Source organism: Bufo bufo, chromosome 1, assembly GCF_905171765.1.
Source record: "Bufo bufo chromosome 1, aBufBuf1.1, whole genome shotgun sequence".
Taxonomy (NCBI): Eukaryota; Metazoa; Chordata; class Amphibia; order Anura; family Bufonidae; genus Bufo; species Bufo bufo.
This window is the reverse complement of record NC_053389.1, coordinates 507,338,651-507,357,885: the sequence shown is the minus strand read 5'-3', so window position 1 is coordinate 507,357,885 and position 19,235 is coordinate 507,338,651. Positions and strand designations below refer to the sequence as shown.

Below are 19,235 nucleotides of genomic sequence, written 5' to 3'. Positions count from 1 at the left end.
GCTCAAAATGCCACTGAAACCTGCGTGTGTACCCACTCTTAGGCCAGACATACACGAGCGATAAACTCGCAGCGTGTGTCAGTAATAGGTCCTGTTCTGGCCTCCGCTCCTCTTATAAGATCACATATTTTTATAAGGATTTATAAGGCTGTGTAACCCTGAGAGTCCTGAAATCTGCTGAGTTAAGCCTCATTCACATGTCACTGTTTTGGTCAGTAATTTCCATCAGTGATTGTGAGCCAAAACCAGGACTGGAGCCTCCATAGCCTACCCAAGTAGGCAGGACCAGCAAAACCATATTGTGGCACATTATGCCACCCCAACAGAGCCAAATACCACAGTTCATCACAAAATACTGCCAGCAGCACAAAATGCATCCCCAAAAACTTTCAGTGGACCACCATGAGGAGGGTTCAGGTAGTCCCCTGGGCATCAGCCCACCGGGAAATTTCCCTGTTACGTCTATAGCCAATCCGCTTCTGCTCACAATCACTGAAGGAAATCACTGACCGAACACTGACATGTGATAGATCATCAATATCTGATAGATGGGGTCCAACACCTGGCAACTATGCTGATCAGCTGTTTAAAGTGATGCTTCCTGTTACACTGCTCATTTTCTTGAAGTACTACAGAGGAGACGATACATAGTAAGTAGCACTGGCATAGAGCGCTGTCTCCTTTCCAACCAGATATTGATGACCTATCCTGAAGATAGGTCGTTGATATATACAACCTGCACTCTGAGTCAGAGTTCAGTTCAGATGCTATCTGTTGTGAAAATAGACAACAATTGGACAGAAACAGTTCCTTTGAGAAATTTAGGGCTCACAACCGTGTTTTTTGTCTGCATCAAGTCCACATTTTTTGCAGGTTGGATGCGGACCCTTTCACTTCAAAGGGGCCACAAAAGATGTCCATTCCGCAGCCCTGCAAAAAAAAAAAAGAGAACATGTCCTATTCTTGTCCATCTTATGGACAAGGATAGGACAATTCTACAGAGGTCAGGATGTTCCGTTCCACAAAATGTGCAATGCAGGCCAATATCTGTGTTTTGCAGACCGCTAAACAGGCTACAACTGTGTGCATGAGCCCTAACACTAAAGCCTCATTGACATGTTCTGTACATGTTCTCCACGGATTGTACATGTCCCCATTAATTTGAATGTGTGTGTTCACATATTAGTGTTTTAGCGCGGTCCGTGGGTCCCTGTTTTTAGCACTGGTGCATGCTCTATTTTGTCCGTGTTCACAGATCCATCACGCCCATTGTAGTCTGAGTCAGTGAAAACCAAAGATGCAACACGGATGCCATCCGTGTTGCATCTGTGTTTCAAGGATCATTAGGAAGAGATTCTTTGAAAATTATTTTTCAGCTGTGCAGTGTCAGTGAAACATGGAAGGCAAAAAAGGACACACGGACCACACGCAGATCCTTCACGGATGCATCACTGATCACTTTCTTATGGATTTTAGCACGGACATGGACTTGTGAATGAGGCTTAAGAGCAGACTTTCTGCTTCTGCATGTGATTGAAACCCCATCCACATGTGGTGGCTAAAGGATGCACGATTTTGAAGGTATTAGAGTAATGTCAGTTGAATAAGTATGGGAACCTCCTGACTCTCCCCCGACAGTAAAAGTTGGGAGATAGGAGGATTGGGCATTTGGATTTCAAAATGTCTCAACCTTGTGTTCTAGGGGAGATAAGCTGCATATTTTGAGTATTGGGGAAAGGGGAGGGGTCAGGTACGTTAGCTATTGGCTAACAGCTATAAAAAATGTGTGGTCAGCTTTATACAGTATGTGTACAAGTCCTGAACAGTGGTATATAGTTCTATTTATAATCTAATATATAAAGCTGAGTGTATGTGCGTGTGTATGTATGTCCGCTGAAGGAATCTGCACCGTCGCATTTACAATTACGAAATTTGGCACACAGGTACATCAAGTGTCCGGGAAGGTTTTAGACTGGGTCCCAAAAAATGCAAATATGCCACATCACATGACCTACATTAGCCAATAGAAGCCTGCAGGTCTTTCTCTTCATAGCCCAACTTCATATCCCAACTGCCATACACACGGTCACATGTACCTTATCAGCCAATAGAACTTGCAGGCTCTTAGTCTTCACATACACACAGTTTTACACCAGGTTTTCATAACAACCCAGCCATTTTTCTTCACTGCTGTAGGTCAGCTTTAAAGGGGCAGGGCTCTGTGGATGGCACTGTTAAGGGAGTGGAGTGCTGTGGAGGTCACAGTTCAGGGGCAGGTACTGTAGGGTGGCCATTCAGGTCACCCTCAAAAAACGGACTTAAAAACCCCTTCCCAGGTCCTTGTAAGCCATGCCCCCTCCTACTCCGCAGCCGACAGGGATTGAAAAAATTAAGGTAAAAATCTACTTCTGTCAGCTGCAGGGGTGGGAGGGAGGGTGACTTTCTCCCTGCAGCTCACGCTCAGACATCACAGAGCTGCTGTCTGAGAGTGAGCTGTCCAAAAGAACATCCCTCTGTCCATCCAGGCCCTGCGCCGGACGGAGGACAGGGAGTCTGAAAGCCGGACTGTCTGGCCTAAAGCCAGACCTCTGGCCACCCTAGGGGCAGGCTGCTGTGGAGATCACAGTTAAGGGGACGGTCCGCTATGGAGGTCAGTGTTAAAGGGGTATTCCCATCTTAATGATCACTGTTAAATCTGTTAATGATTTAACAGTCATCATTTTTCTAAATATATTTAATTAACTAATTCCCACCCCTTAGAAGAAAATAAACATATACTTACCTGACTGTTGTCTTCCGTCTCCCCTGGTTACGGCCACCGCTCTTTTCAAGAATCGCGGTGGCCGCGCTTGCGCAGACGACTTCTTCTCTTCTCCCGGCCGGCCGCGCGCAGTCGCGAAAGCGCACTCCGAGGCCGCGCATGCGCTATGGTGATTTCTTCCTGGCCAGTATAGTATACTGGCTAGGAAGAAGTCACCAGGGCTCATGCGCGGCCTCGGCGTGCGCGTTCAGTCCAGCGCGCGGCCCGGCCGGGAGAAGACTTTAATCAAGATGGAGCCCGCCCCCTGCCGAGTGCCGAAACTAGGAAGTGGACAGCGCGCCAGGAGCAGGTAAGTATGAAATAGCGTGTTGAGAATACCCCTTTAAGGGACAGATTGCTGTAGAGGCCACTGTTAAGGGGATGGGGTGTTGTGCAAATCACTGTTAAGGAGATGAGGTACTGCGGAGGTCACTAATAAAGGGGAGGTCGCTGTGGAGGTCACTGATAAGGGGGTGGGATGCTGTGGAGGTCACTGTTAAATGGGCGGGCACTGTGGAGGTCTCTGTTAAGGGGACAGGGAACTGTGGAGGTCACAGTTAAGGGGACATCCACTATGGAGGTCAGTGTTAAGGGGCGGGGTGCTGTAGAAGTCACTGTTAAGGGGGCGGAGTGTTGTGGAGGTCACACTTTAAGGGAACAGAGCTCTGTAGAGGTCACTGTTAAGGGGGCGGGTTATTATGGAAATCACTGTTAACGAGACGGGGTATTGTGAAGGTCACTAATAAAGGGGTGGCCACTGTGGAGGTCACTGTTAAAGGGGAGATCGCTGTGCATGTTACTGTTAAAGGGGCAGGACGCTGTGGAAGTCAATGTTAAAGGGGCACGGTATTGTACTGTAGATGTCACTGTTATAGTAGATACTGTCAATATATTTTAACAACACACACAAACAAATGAAATAGATTAAATATACTTGGGCCTTCTGCTAGTCTGTAATAATGCCATTGATGGTAGTTTTCTGTAAAATTCCATTTAAAACCACGAGGAAATACCTTTGCATGCCTCCAAGTACAATGGATACAGTTTAAGCCCATATATATATATATATATATATATATATATATATATACACACTATATATATATATATATATACAGGGAGTGCAGAATTATTAGGCAAGTTGTATTTTTGAGGATTAATTTTATTATTGAACAACAACCATGTTCTCAATGAACCCAAAAAACTCATTAATATCAAAGCTGAATATTTTTGGAAGTAGTTTTTAGTTTGTTTTTAGTTTTAGCTATTTTAGGGGGATATCTGTTTGTGTAGGTGACTATTACTGTGCATAATTATTAGGCAACTTAACAAAAAACAAATATATACCCATTTCAATTATTTATTTTTACCAGTGAAACCAATATAACATCTCAACATTCACAAATATACATTTCTGACATTCAAAAACAAAACAAAAACAAATAAGTGACCAATATAGCCACCTTTCTTTGCAATGACACTCAAAAGCCTGCCATCCATGGATTCTGTCAGTGTTTTGATCTGTTCACCATCAACATTGCGTGCAGCAGCAACCACAGCCTCCCAGACACTGTTCAGAGAGGTGTACTGTTTTCCCTCCTTGTAAATCTCACATTTGATGATGGACCACAGGTTCTCAATGGGGTTCAGATCAGGTGAACAAGGAGGCCATGTCATTAGATTTCCTTCTTTTATACCCTTTCTTGCCAGCCACGCTGTGGAGTACTTGGACGCGTGTGATGGAGCATTGTCCTGCATGAAAATCATGTTTTTCTTGAAGGATGCAGACTTCTTCCTGTACCACTGCTTGAAGAAGGTGTCTTCCAGAAACTGGCAGTAGGACTGGGAGTTGAGCTTGACTCCATCCTCAACCCGAAAAGGCCCCACAAGCTCATCTTTGATAATACCAGCCCAAACCAGTACTCCACCTCCACCTTGCTGGCGTCTGAGTCGGACTGGAGCTCTCTGCCCTTTACCAATCCAGCCACGGCCCATCCATCTGGCCCATCAAGACTCACTCTCATTTCATCAGTCCATAAAACCTTAGAAAAATCTGTCTTGAGATATTTCTTGGCCCAGTCTTGACGTTTCAGCTTGTGTGTCTTGTTCAGTGGTGGTCGTCTTTCAGCCTTTCTTACCTTGGCCATGTCTCTGAGTATTGCAAACCTTGTGCTTTTGGGCACTCCAGTGATGTTGCAGCTCTGAAATATGGCCAAACTGGTGGCAAGTGGCATCTTGGCAGCTGCACGCTTGACTTTTCTCAGTTCATGGGCAGTTATTTTGCGCCTTGGTTTTTCCACACGCTTCTTGCGACCCTGTTGACTATTTTGAATGAAACGCTTGATTGTTCGATGATCACGCTTCAGAAGCTTTGCAATTTTAAGAGTGCTGCATCCCTCTGCAAGATATCTCACTATTTTTGACTTTTCTGAGCCTGTCAAGTCCTTCTTTTGACCCATTTTGCCAAAGGAAAGGAAGTTGCCTAATAATTATGCACACCTGATATAGGGTGTTGATGTCATTAGACCACACCCCTTCTCATTACAGAGATGAACATCACCTAATATGCTTAATTGGTAGTAGGCTTTCGAGCCTATACAGCTTGGAGTAAGACAACATGCATAAAGAGGATGATGTGGTCAAAATACTCATTTGCCTAATAATTCTGTACAGGGTGTACACTCACCTAAAGAATTATTAGGAACACCATACTAATACGGTGTTGGACCCCCTTTTGCCTTCAGAACTGCTTTAATTCTACGTGGCATTGATTCCACAAGGTGCTGATAGCATTCTTTAGAAATGTTGGCCCATATTGATAGGATAGCATCTTGCAGTTGATGGAGATTTGAGGGATGCACATCCAGGGCACGAAGCTCCCGTTCCACCACATCCCAAAGATGCTCTATTGGGTTGAGATCTGGTGACTGTGGGGCCATTTTAGTACAGTGAACTCATTGTCATGTTCAAGAAACCAATTTGAAATGATTCGAGCTTTGTGACATGGTGCATTATCCTGCTGGAAGTAGCCATCAGAGGATGGATACATGTTCTCATTCTGTTTACGCCAAATTCGGACTCTACCATTTGAATGTCTCAACAGAAATCGAGACTCATCAGACCAGGCAACATTTTTGCAGTCTTCAACAGTCCAATTTTGGTGAGCTCGTGCAAATTGTAGCCTCTTTTTCCTATTTGTAGTGGAGATGAGTGGTACCCGGTGGGGTCTTCTGCTGTTGTAGCCCATCCGCCTCAAGGTTGTGCGTGTTGTGGCTTCACAAATGCTTTGCTGCATACCTCGGTTGTAATGAGTGGTTATTTCAGTCAACGTTGCTCTTCTATCAGCTTGAATCAGTCGGCCCATTCTCCTCTGACCTCTAGCATCCACAAGGCATTTTTGCCCACAGGACTGCCGCACACTGGATGTTTTTCCCTTTTCACACCATTCTTTGTAAACCCTAGAAATGGTTGTGCGTGAAAATCCCAGTAACTGAGCAGATTGTGAAATACTCAGACCGGCCCGTCTGGCACCAACAACCATGCCACGCTCATTGCTTAAATCACCTTTCTTTCCCATTCTGACATTCAGTTTGGAGTTCAGGAGATTGTCTTGACCAGGACCACCCCCCTAAATGCATTGAAGCAACTGCCATGTGATTGAATAGTCTACACACCCCTGTTAAAATGTCAGGCTTCTATGATGTAAAAAAATGAGACAAAGATAAATCATTTCAGAACTTTTTCCACCTTTAATGTGACCTATAAACTGTACAAATTGAAAAACAAGCTGAAATATTTTAGGTAGAGGGAAGAAAAAATATAAAAATAAAATAATATAGTTGCATAAGTGTGCACACACTTAAACTAATACTTTGTTGGAGCACCTTTTGATTTTATTACAGCATTCAGTCTTTTTGGGTATGAATCTATCAGCATAGCACATTTTGACTTGGCAAGATTTGCCCACTTTTCTTTACAAAAACACTCCAAATCTGTCAGTATGTGGGGGCATCTCCTGTGCACAGCCCTCTTCAGATCACCCCACAGATTTTCAATCGGATTCAGGTCTGCGCTCTGGCTGCGCCATTCCAAAACTTTAATCCTTCTGGTGAAGCCATTCCTTTGTTGATTTGGATGTATGATTTGGGTCGTTGTCATGCTGAAAGATGAAGTTCTTATTCATGTTCAGCTTTCTAGCAGAAGCCTGAAGGTTTTGTGCCAAAATTGACTGGTATTTGGAACTGTTCATAATTCCCTCTAGCTTAACTAAAGCCCCAGTTCCAGTTGAAGAAAAACAGCCCCAAAGCAGGATGCTGCCACCACCATGCTTCACTGTGGGGTATGGTGTTCTTTTGGTGATGTGCAGTGTTGTTTTTGTGCCAAACATATCTTTTGGAATTATGGCCAAAAAGTTCAACCTTGGTTTCATCAGACCATAACACTTTTTCCCACATGCTTTTGGGAGACTTCAGATGTGTTTTTGCAAAATGTAGTCTGGCTTGGATGTTTTTCTTCGTAAGAAAAGGCTTTCGTCTTGCCACTCTACCCCATAGCCCAGACATATGAAGAATACGGGAGATTGTTGTCACATGTACCACACAGCCAGTATTTGCCAGATATTCCTGCAGATTTTTTAATGTTGCTGTAGGCTTCTTGGTAGCCTCCCAGACCAGTTTTCTTCTCGTCTTTTCATCAATTTTGGAGGGACGTCAAGTTCTTGGAAATTTCACTGTTGTACCATATTTCTTTTTTTTTTCTACTTGATGATGACTGTCTTCACTGTGTTCCATGGTATATCTAATGCCTTGGAAATTCTTTTGTACCCTTCTCCTTACTGATACCTTTTAACAATGAGATCCCTCTGATGCTTTGGAAGCTCTCTGTGGACCATGGCTTTTGCTGTGGGATGCGACAAAGAAAATTTCAGGAAAGACCAGCAGAATTTATTTGGGGTTAATTAGAGGCACTTTAAATGATGGCAGGTGTATGCTAACATGATTTTGAATGTGATTGCTTAATTCTGAACACAGCTACATCCCCAGTTATAAGAGGGTATGCACACCTATGCAACCACATTATTATTTTTTGTTTTTGTTTTCTTCCCTCCACCTAAAAGATTTCAGTTTGTTTTTAAATTGAGTGGTACAGTTTATAAGTCACATTAAAGGTGGAAAAAGTTCTGAAATTATTTATCTTTGTCTCATTTTTTTTACATAACAGAAACCAGACGTTTCAGCAGGGGTGTGTAGACTTTTTATATCCACTGTATATATATACTGTTAAAATATATGAGCTTTAATGCAATGCATTGTATCTACTAGTCATAACCATTTATTGGTACACGTTTCTTCATTTTTTTGTCAATGTAAATGGCACATACTACATGAAAATGTTGCTCTGATATATAGGACATACAGTATTGCAATAAAGGGCAAAAGTAACATGCAAAGCTACCAAATAAAAGTTTCATCAAGTATGACATTTACGGTAAACCCTTTTCACATATGTATCACAGTAAGATATACCTTGTGTAGTTATTTGGTGCATAACAATAAAAATAGATCCTGACATATTATTTTACCATGTCTATTTGTCAGATTTTATCATCTAGCAATACCCTTCAACAATTCAGTGCCTTGAAAAAGTAATTTTCTTTTTACATTACACATACTTGCTACTTTGTGTTGGTCTCTCCCAATAAAATGCATTTAAGTTTGTGGGTGTAATGAGAAAAAATGTGGAAAAGTTCAAGGGGTATGAATACTTTTTCAAGCGACTGTATATGCCAAGTCTGGCCTGCCATTACCTGGTCAATTATTTCATATACAGTTTATAAATCTACAATATTTGTAACTAGTGTTGAGCGAATCAAAGTTAATGAAGTGGAATTCGATACCAATTTCATGAAAAATTCAATTCTCCACGAATCCCATGGCGCTTTGTTGGTAACGTATCAATTTAAAATTTTTCCTGAAATGGTAGTAGAAAAAAAATACATACTCGCCTCAACCATTTGATCATGAAGAGGCCACTGCGGCTATCTTGATTGAAGAAAACGAGTGTGCGCAGACATGTGACGTGGGGGTTAAATGACAAGGGTGGCCAATCACCCTGATATTGCATCCGCTTCAAAAAAAGGATTGTGATTCTTCACAAAGTAATGCATATGATTCCAATTTCTTGTCGAAGTTCGGCGAAGCAGCCTTATCAAATTTTTGAAAACTTTGCTCATCACTATTTGTAACATTTAAAGCAGATCCATTGTCAATAAACCTCTCATCCACAAGAAACTTCACACCTTCTCCAAAGTATTGTATTCTTAATTATTATTTTTTTTTCCATTTTTTTTGTATGCCACATTGTTTTCTCATATATCTTGTGTATTATAGGCTCCTGCACACAGCTCTGTGCACTGGTGTACACGTTCTGTCCTGCACCACATGTAGTGCACAGTGACTCTTCCACTACCGCAGCAAACTAGCATGTCTCTGCAATTCACAATGATGTACACAGAGATACACGCTTCCTGCAGATGGGAAATAGCAGATTTTTAACGCGCTTCATGACTTATTAATTCGTATCGAATAAAAAAATAATAATTATATGTCGACTCGTCCGAATCAAATTTTAAAAAAACTTTGCTCATCACATAAGCTTGAAAAATTTAATTAAATACAGTATCTTCAGTACATTTGTACTAACTACTATATGGCTTAGTTTGGATGGGGCATTTCAGTATTGTGCTTACATATATTAAAGGGAGTTATCCAATTCAAAAAATGCCCCCCACAATGCCCAGCCCCCTCCTATAGATCATACCCCACTCTTCAACACCTGCGTGACTCTGGATCCCTGCACAGCCACTGCTTCATCTCCCTGTCACCCGGATAAAAACAACCGGTGTCGATGGAAGGGGGATGGGGTATTGTTGGGTTTTAATGCAGCCAATCGGAGTGACACGGGTGCTTGGAAGAGGGGTAAGTATGACTTATAGGAGGGGCTCAGGCATTTTAGGGGCTTTTAGAATTGGATAACCCCTTTAAGTCTGGAATTTATGAATTCCTACTCTCATAGTATACTTTTAACCCCTTGAACCCTACTATTACCTCACTTCTAGTAGGTAGTTAACATCAAACTATTTAAGAGTGTTGTGATAGTTGGGGCTCATCATCACTTGTGTGTACCAGCTATATTATACAGCTAGAACCTTGTGTTCACTGCTGGAATAGGTATTAATTTTGATCCCTGCAGTTTAATCGTTTAGATGCTGCTGGCATCTAAGTGGTTAGAGAAAGAAAGGGGTCTCCCTCTCTCATCCTACTGTCCCACCAAATGCAATTGCAGGGTGCCATGGGGTAGCTATGGCGGTTATGGACCTAATAATCCCTCCTAGGACTGCCATGTATGGGTGAATGATCAGACATTATGTCGGTGACAGTAACTGACATAATACACTTTGATACTGAAGTACTGCCATGTGTTATATAACAGATCAGAAGGTCAAATTTTTAAGTCCTCTACTGGGATACAATAAAATGAATTATACATAAAAAAATGTTTCTGGGAAAAAATTTCACTTGCAAACACATTTATTCATGTAAAAAAATTGTACTTAATTAGTGTCAGTGAATCTGCAGTGACCCATGCAAAAAAAAAAAAAAATTATCTCAGAAAAAAATGCTGTGTTTAGTTCATTCCAGACCCAAAAAACGCAATCAAAAGTTATCAAAAAGTCATATTTTCCCCAAAATGACACCAATGAAAACTACAACTTTTTCTTCAAAAATAAGCCTTCATACAGCTCTGTCGAAAAAAAATTATAAATGTTCTGGGTCTTTAAACAGTTTTTATTGTGCAAAAATATGAATTTAGCATTGCCACCTATTCAGAAAACAGTGGCAAGTTAAACAGTACATTAGATGTACACCATATGCCATTAAAATTACAACTTGTCCTGCAAAAACAAGCTCTTATACAGCTATGTTGATGGAGAAATAACAAAAAAAAATTATGACTGAAATTCAGCGATGAAAAAATGAAATAAATTGCAGCATCCTTAACCCTTTGAGTGCCAGGAGTATTTTTATTTTTGCATTTTCATTTTTCTTCCCTGTGTTCATGGAGCCATAACTTTTTTATTTTTCCGTTTACATAGCATATGAGGGCTTGTTTTTTGTGGGATAAGTTGTACCTTCTAATGTCACCATACAATGTAGTGGGAAGCCGAAAAAAAATTCCAAATGGGGTGGAATTGAAAAAAAAAATGCAATTCCATCACAGTTTTATGGGTTTTGTCCATATGGGATTCCCTTACCTGTGTCCTTCATCTAGGTCAGTATAATTACAAAGATACCACATTTTGTATAGTTGTTTTTTTGTGTTTTAATACTGAAAAAAAAACTTTAAAAAAATCTTTGCAATGCCATATTCTGACCTCCATAACTTTTTTTTAGTTATGTCTACTGAACTGTGTGGGCGCTCATTTTTTGGGGGGATTATCTGTAGTTTTTTTTTATATCATTTTGGAGTGTGTATTACTTTTTGATAACATTTTAATTAATTTTCTGGGGTAAGTGAAGTGATGAAAAAATGATAAATTGGCCATTCAGTTTTTTTTTTTTCTGTTGCTTTATGCTAGTTGCTGTATGGGATAAATATTTTTATATTTTAATAGTACAAGCAATTTTCATGTGCAGTGATGCCCATGATGTTTATTTTTTATCATTTATATATTTCTATTCTAGGGAAATAGAGGATGATTAACCCATTCGCTACTGCTCGCATGTGTAGTGGGGTCATAGCCGGCGGATTGCCGCTGTTTCAAACAGCAGAGACCTGTGGCTAAAGACCATGACCGGCAATAATGCTGATCGTGTTCATTAAAGCCTTTAGATGCTGTTAGCATTTGCCTCGTTAGCGCAGCCGGTAGCGCGTCAGTCTCATAATCTGAAGGTCGTGAGTTTGATCCTCACATGGGGCATTTTAAGCATTTGCCTCGTTAGCGCAGCCGGTAGCGCGTCAGTCTCATAATCTGAAGGTCGTGAGTTCGATCCTCACATGGGGCCTTTAGATGCTGTGATCAAGTGTGATCACTGCATCTAAAGGTTGAAAAACCCAGAAGCTAGCGCTTCCGGGCTTCTTACAGGCATCCTCTGTGGCCAATGAGGATGCCGGTAATTGAATTCAATACCTCCAGTATCCTAATTATGTTTTAACTTTTATTTTATATTTTTTGTAGCCTCTGTAGGAGGCTACAATATGCACTAGTTAGATTTCTTTCAGCTTATACTGTAGTTCCATAAAACTACAATATAAGCTTCATTTGTGGTTATCCTATGGTGGCCTGCCACCTGCAACTGCAGAAGTAATATGCTGGGTCTTTTCAGAGAGACTCTGCACATTAGAACGAAGGACTAGCTTCCCAGACCTCTGCTGGTGACAGCTGGTAACTAGCATGCTGCTTCCATTGAGGTGAATAGGAGCAGGGTTGAATTTATTAGCTCCATCTTCTACATAGACCATCAAAATGAATATTGTAGACATCCTCTTCATGTGCCAAATGAAGCCATGTTCATCTTCCTTTGAAGCAACATTATTAACTTTAATGAGAAAATTCAAGTCCATCCACATGTGACACCATTTGTTTAATAATTGGAAATGTTTTTTAGCTTCAGCTTTAATCTCTTGAAGATCTAGAAACTTTTGCTGTGCAATGTAAAGATAAGTACATCATTTATATAATTTATTTCCTGAATTTTTTTGTGTTCTGTGTGCAATACCACATGAGAAAGTGAAAATAGAATATTAGAAATTTTTGCAAAATTATTAAAAGGAAAAAATAAAATTTTGCATGGACGCGTATTCATAACCTTTGCTATGGCACTTGAAATTTAGCTCTGATGGCCTTCTATTTCTCTTTTTCATCTTTGAGATGTTTCTACATCTTGGTTGAATTCACCTGTGGCAAGTTCAGTTGATTGGCAATGATTTTGAGAGAAAGTGTCTATAAAAGGTCTAACTGCTGACAATACATATCAAAGCAAAAACCAAGCCATGAGGAGAAAAAAAACTGCCGGTAGAGCTCAGAAACACGATTGGGGGAAAAAGGGCCTTGGTAAGAGAGGAGGCCAATAACCCAATAGGCTGAGCTCCAAAGATCCTGTGTGCAGATGGGAGAAACTTCCAAAAGGTCATCCATCACTCTAGCACTCTACCAATCTGGGCTTTATGACAGAGTGGCCAGAAAATAGCCTCTCCTCGGTAACCGACACATGAAAGCACACTGGAGTTGCACCTAAAGAACTCTCAGATTGTGAGAAACAAGAGTCTCTCATCTGATCAATCCAATATTTAACTTTTTGGCTTCAATTCTAAGCGTCATGTCTGGTGGAAACAAGGCACTACACATCATCTGCTCACATGCTGTGGGGGTGTTTTCCAGTGATTGAAAAGTTAGACTGGTTAGGGTTGAGAAAAAGCAGAATAGAGCAAAGTACAGAGGTATTGTCAATGAAAACGTGATTCAGTGTGCCCTGGGCCTCAGACTGGGCCAAAGATTCACTTTCCAACTGTACACAACTCTGTGAATGTCCTTAAGTGGCCCAGACAGAGCCCTGACTTGAACCTACTCGAATGTCTCTGGAGAGACCTGAAAATGGCTTTCCACCAGTGGTCAATGATGTGTCCATATACTTCATATGACTGCTGCAGTCAATAACTAGCCTCAGCAATCGTACCAAATACAGCTGAGACCAGTGATCGGCTGCAGCAGTTACATAATTACATACTGTAGTATTTAATCCTGGTGAAATTCGCCTTATTAAATGTTGTTTTTGCCATTCCAGGCTGTATAATTTTTTTTACAGATTAGGGAAAATAAAATTCTGTTATTGGTCACTGTGGCGAAACCAACCTCGCCACTGGGTTTTGGAGGGGCCTGGCTACCAGCCTCTTGCCCCAGGATTATGGGCCCTCTCATCAGCCCATGCAAAACTTAAACCCCATGGCGATTTGACTGTGTTTGTGGCATCTGAGCGCTCAGATCCAAGCCATATGGGGACATGTGGGGTTTTGAGATGTGTGACAGAACCATCTGTCTGTGTAATTGTATTTTATGTTATGTGAGGGTACCCAGTTAGCTCATTTTATTGTATTCATGTTGTCTGAGTGCCATTCACCTAATAATATGCACTCAGACTTGAGCTGTCTGGGAATGTGTTAAATGTCTGTGTATTGAAAAGGGTGGGACATTGTATGTTTGAGTAAGTGATGTCTGTTCCATTGTCCCCACGTGTGTATTGGCCATTCCCCTTTGTCCTGAGAGATAATTGGATTACTTCTCGGGTTTTTCCAGGGCAGAGAGGAGGAAACCATGATGCATTGTGGGGATGTGTTGTAACATATTGATTGGTGGTATTTCAAACCCCTGTGGGCAGTACTATGTTTTTGGTTTGTAAATAAAAGAGGCAGTACGTGAAGTACAGTCTGTTCCTGTTTTACCCTTTATCATGTTGAGGCTGATATTTGGGTAACTGATCGACGCGGGGGATTGCTATACGCTGGGAGATTTGCTATACTCCCCTGGCTATAACTACTAGCTCTTGTAAGAGCTTGTTCCTGGTTCCTGCTCTCTGGATGTAGGAGAGGTTCACCCACTGCAGCCTGGAGCCTTGTCGTAGGTCCAGGGTGGGTAGGAGACGGTGAGACCTCAACCAAGCTTCGGCGGTTCGTGGGGTCTGCAGGGCGTACGGTGTCAAGTGGAGTGCTTGGAGTCCTCGGAAAGCACTAGGAGCATCTATTCAACGGAGGTACCTGGTCGGGGTGCTAGGCGTTCCGTTACATTTGGTGGCAAGCAGTGGGATGGCGTCCTAGTATGAGGAGAAGCAGCTCGGAGACACCGTTCGTAGATTTACTAAATTGAAGGCAACGCTAGTATCCGTACAGCGCCCCTGGCTACAGCAGGATGGAATCGGCTAGTCTTCGGACAGCGTTCTATGACGAGGAGGAGGAGGCAGCCGCAGACTACAGGGATGCAGACAGAAAGGAAGTCTGGTATGATGCCCTGGAAAATGCCCAGCGGCGGCGAGGTGAGAGTCTCCCCAGTTATGAGCAGCGGCTACAGAAGCATGTGGCGATGCGGATGGGTCTCTTGGGAGAGCAGCCCCTGGATGAGTGGGTAACAGAGCTCCAGAACCTGGTATGTAAGGAGCTTTGGCTAGAGTACGCTTACCAGGTCCTAAGGTGGCATGTCATTCAACATTCCCCCTGGATGGCTGAGCACGACAGACCCGAGGGTGAGGAGTTTGATGGACCGGGGTTACTATGGGATGCCTTGGAGGAGGACATTGATCTTGGCAGCACGGAGGAGTCTAGGTTTTGGGATATCTACGACTACCGGATGGGCATGCATGTTTATGCTGACGGAAGGGAAGTGAGCAAAGACATGACCCACCTGGTAACAAGGGAGTGGGAGCTGGAGCAGACCTACCAACACCTGCTCAGCTCCATTCATCCCCAACCTACTCGACAAGCAGAGCCAGATCTGCCCTCCTGCAACTGGGAAGACTTGCCGGCGATACCCCCTGCTTCCCTACCAACTCCCAAAGTAGGGAACTTCATCGACTGGTTCTGGGAAGACCTCCCGATGGCAGGTGGAGATGGGACCGAGGTCTCTCCACCGGCCCTACAGAGATGCTGGATGGCTGGTTCAGATCCCCCACCAACCCTGCAGGAATGCCAGGAGGAGGAGGTAAGCGATTCCTCCTCTCCACAGACGATCTGCAACAAGGTCCTGGGGATAGGATTCCCTGACCACATCCCAGTAGAAGAGCTGGAATCTGGGCAGAGCGCAGTCAGCCTCTGCCCTCCCCTATCCTCTTCTCCAGAGCCAGACATCCCACAGGCTACCTCAGCGGAAGAGCTGGCATCTGGGCAGAGCGCAGCCAGCCTCTGCCCTCCCCTATCCTCTTCTCCAGAGCCGGACACCCCACAGGCTACCCCAGCAGAAGAGCTGGCATCTGGGCAGAGCGCAGTCAGCCTCTGCCCTCCTCTATCCTCTTATCCAGAGCCTCACTCCCCACAGGCTACCCCAGCAGAAGAGCTGGCATCTGGGCAGAGTGCAGTCAGCCTCTGCCCTCCTCTATCCTCTTATCCAGAGCCTGACTCCCCACAGGCTACCCCAGCAGAAGAGCTGGCATCTGGGCAGAGCGCAGTCAGCCTCTGCCCTCCTCTATCCTCTTATCCAGAGCCTGACTCCCCACAGGCTACCCCAGCGGAAGAGCTGGCATCTGGGCAGAGCGCAGTTGGCCTCTGCCCTCCTCTATCCTCTTCTCCAGAGGCTGACTTTCCACAGGCTACCCCAGCGGAAGCGCTGGCATCTGGGCAGAGCGCAGTCGGCCTCTGCCCTCCCCTATCCTCTTCTCCAGAGCCGGACTTCCCACAGGCTACCCCAGCGGAAGAGCTGGCATCGGGGCAGAGCGCAGTCGGCCTCTGCCCACCAAGTACCTACAGCTCCAAGCTAGAGAGCAACAAGGAAGCAAGGAGTAGCAGATGCCCCCTCAACAGCTGGGGACATTCAGAACAGAGCCAGGCCCTAAAATTCAACAGGTCTAGTATTGGGTTGTAGGTGGACTGCCAGACTAACTCAGGTACTGACCGTGAGGTCAGGTATCTGGTTAGTCTTCCCTGGGAGGGGGAGATATGTGGCGAAACCAACCTCGCCACTGGGTTTTGGAGGGGCCTGGCTACCAGCCTCTTGCCCCAGGATTATGGGCCCTCTCATCAGCCCATGCAAAACTTAAACCCCATGGCGATTTGACTGTGTTTGTGGCATCTGAGCGCTCAGATCCAAGCCATATGGGGACATGTGGGGTTTTGAGATGTGTGACAGAACCATCTGTCTGTGTAATTGTATTTTATGTTATGTGAGGGTACCCAGTTAGCTCATTTTATTGTATTCATGTTGTCTGAGTGCCATTCACCTAATAATATGCACTCAGACTTGAGCTGTCTGGGAATGTGTTAAATGTCTGTGTATTGAAAAGGGTGAGACATTGTATGTTTGAGTAAGTGATGTCTGTTCCATTGTCCCCACGTGTGTATTGGCCATTCCCCTTTGTCCTGAGAGATATTTGGATTACTTCTCGGGTTTTTCCAGGACAGAGAGGAGGAAACCATGATGCATTGTGGGGATGTGTTGTAACATATTGATTGGTGGTATTTCAAACCCCTGTGGGCAGTACTATGTTTTTGGTTTGTAAATAAAAGAGGCTGTACGTGAAGTACAGTCTGTTCCTGTTTTACCCTTTATCATGTTGAGGCTGATATTTGGGTAACTGATCGACGCGGGGGATTGCTATACGCTGGGAGATTTGCTATACTCCCCTGGCTATAACTACTAGCTCTTGCAAGAGCTTGTTCCTGGTTCCTGCTCTCTGGATGTAGGAGAGGTTCACCCACTGCAGCCTGGAGCCTTGTCGTAGGTCCAGGGTGGGTAGGAGACGGTGAGACCTCAACCAAGCTTCGGCGGTTCATGGGGTCTGCAGGGCGTACGGTGTCAAGTGGAGTGCTTGGAGTCCTCGGAAAGCACTAGGAGCATCTATTCAACGGAGGTACCCGGTCGGGGTGCTAGGCGTTCCGTTACAGTCACCGTTACCTATGTATTCACAGTGACATGTCCAACAAGATGTACTTTATTAGAAGCTACCAGATCCATCAGAGCATCACTTCTAGTAGGATCTTCCCTGAAGTGATCCAGAAAATGATCCTGGTACAAGTAGCAGGTGACACTAGGGAGGCTCATCCCATTGCGGCCTGCTATTGGCTGACCACCCCCCTGCCTGATACCGGATGTTTTGATCCATGCGACGGGCGGATGCAGCGGTGGCCGTGCAGGGATTCGAAGCAATGCGGGTACCAGGGAGCGGGGTAAGTATAACCTATATTAGGGGCTCGGCCATTAGGGGGTAATTATAGGGGTTGGAAAACCCCTTTAAAGCAGAATCATGACCTCATTCAATATCTGGGGTTAAAATCCCCCATTATCACAACTGTATCAGCCTGTGCAGCCCTTTCTATTTGTTGATGCAGCTGACCTTCCATCTTCTCAGTGATGTAAATTCCAGCCTCAGGATTTCTACATCTACACAATCTTTATTCTTTGTGTATGTACCTGACCAAATACTATATATTAATAATGAAAATGGATCTGTGTAGGCTATAGAATAATGTGTTTGACTGTATTCAAGCTTAGTATTTTGGATGATTAGCTACCTGAGTGACAAATACCATAGTAATAATTTAAGGACAGCAGGATATTTTCTTGTCATCTTAATAGTTTAATGTTGACATTGTCAAATTTCTGACTTTATTCATAATACATGTGAATATTTTTTACTGCTTAAGTTGATATTTGCTGTAGAACAAGTATTACGTGTACACATCATTTTTTATTTCCAGATGTATCTAAGAATTTTAGAGTCTCTTTAATCCAAAGCTTGACTGCATTTTGCAAAGTATAATGCTTCTTATTTTAGATCTTTTTGACGTTCAAGATAGAGCATGAATGTTAATATTTCAAGTCAACCTGCCATCTCTATAACACTTTACTGGTAGCTTTAAAACATGAAGCAGAACTGCCTAAATGACTGTGTGTAAAGAGCAGAATATATTTCTTCTTTATCTAATTTCCATGTTGAAGTGACTTGCATTAGACTAGAGAGAGACCAAGCAGAATTATAAGAAGGGAAACTAACCGAACCTTATATAAAGACATACACCAAAAAAACATCTAATATTCTGAAGGTCCCCCTCATGCTGGCAAAATACCTCTGAACCATTAAGGCATGGACTCAAAAAGACCACTGAAGGTGTCCTCTGGTATCTGACACCAAGATGTTAACAGCACATCCTGTAAGTTGTGAGATGGCAAATCCATGGATCAGATTTGAATGCTTGATAGAATTTAAATCTATGGCATGTTTCTCAAGCCAATCCTTAGCAATTTTTGCAGTGTCACATGTCAAAGTAGCATCCACATGATGAGCAAAGTTTCCCAGCAGAACTTTGGCCAGAGCATGCCTTCTTTGAATAATGTATCCGTGGAAAAATCGGAAAATGCACCGTTTGGCAGCCGCATCCGTGATCCGTGTTTCCTGGCCTATATAAGGTGACAGAAACCCTTTAATAGTTCTCTTTAGGCCTCCTGCACACGACTGTTGTGTGCATCCGCGTCCGTGGTTCCGTTTTCCTTTTTTTTTCGCGGACCCATTGACTAATGCATCCGTATAAAAATCGGAAAATGCACCGTTTGGCAGCCGCATCCGTGATCCGTGTTTCCTGGCCTATATAAGGTGACAGAAACCCTTTAATAGTTCTCTTTAGGCCTCCTGCACACGACCGTTGTGTGCATCCGCGTCCGTGGTTCCGTTTTCCATTT

General features: G+C 43.4%; 1 protein-coding gene and 2 non-coding genes across 3 annotated transcripts in view; all 3 read left to right on the top strand.

The window, feature by feature from the left end:
• The window catches only part of IMMP2L (inner mitochondrial membrane peptidase subunit 2), a 1,418,140-nt gene that overhangs the window by 1,081,207 nt on the left and 317,698 nt on the right, over positions 1-19,235 (top strand). The gene's annotated exons all lie outside the window — the stretch shown is intronic.
• Positions 11,708-11,780, top strand: TRNAM-CAU. Its single transcript has one exon. It is a non-coding gene; the product is annotated as a tRNA-Met (tRNA).
• On the top strand, positions 11,793-11,865 carry TRNAM-CAU. The gene has a single exon. It is a non-coding gene; the product is annotated as a tRNA-Met (tRNA).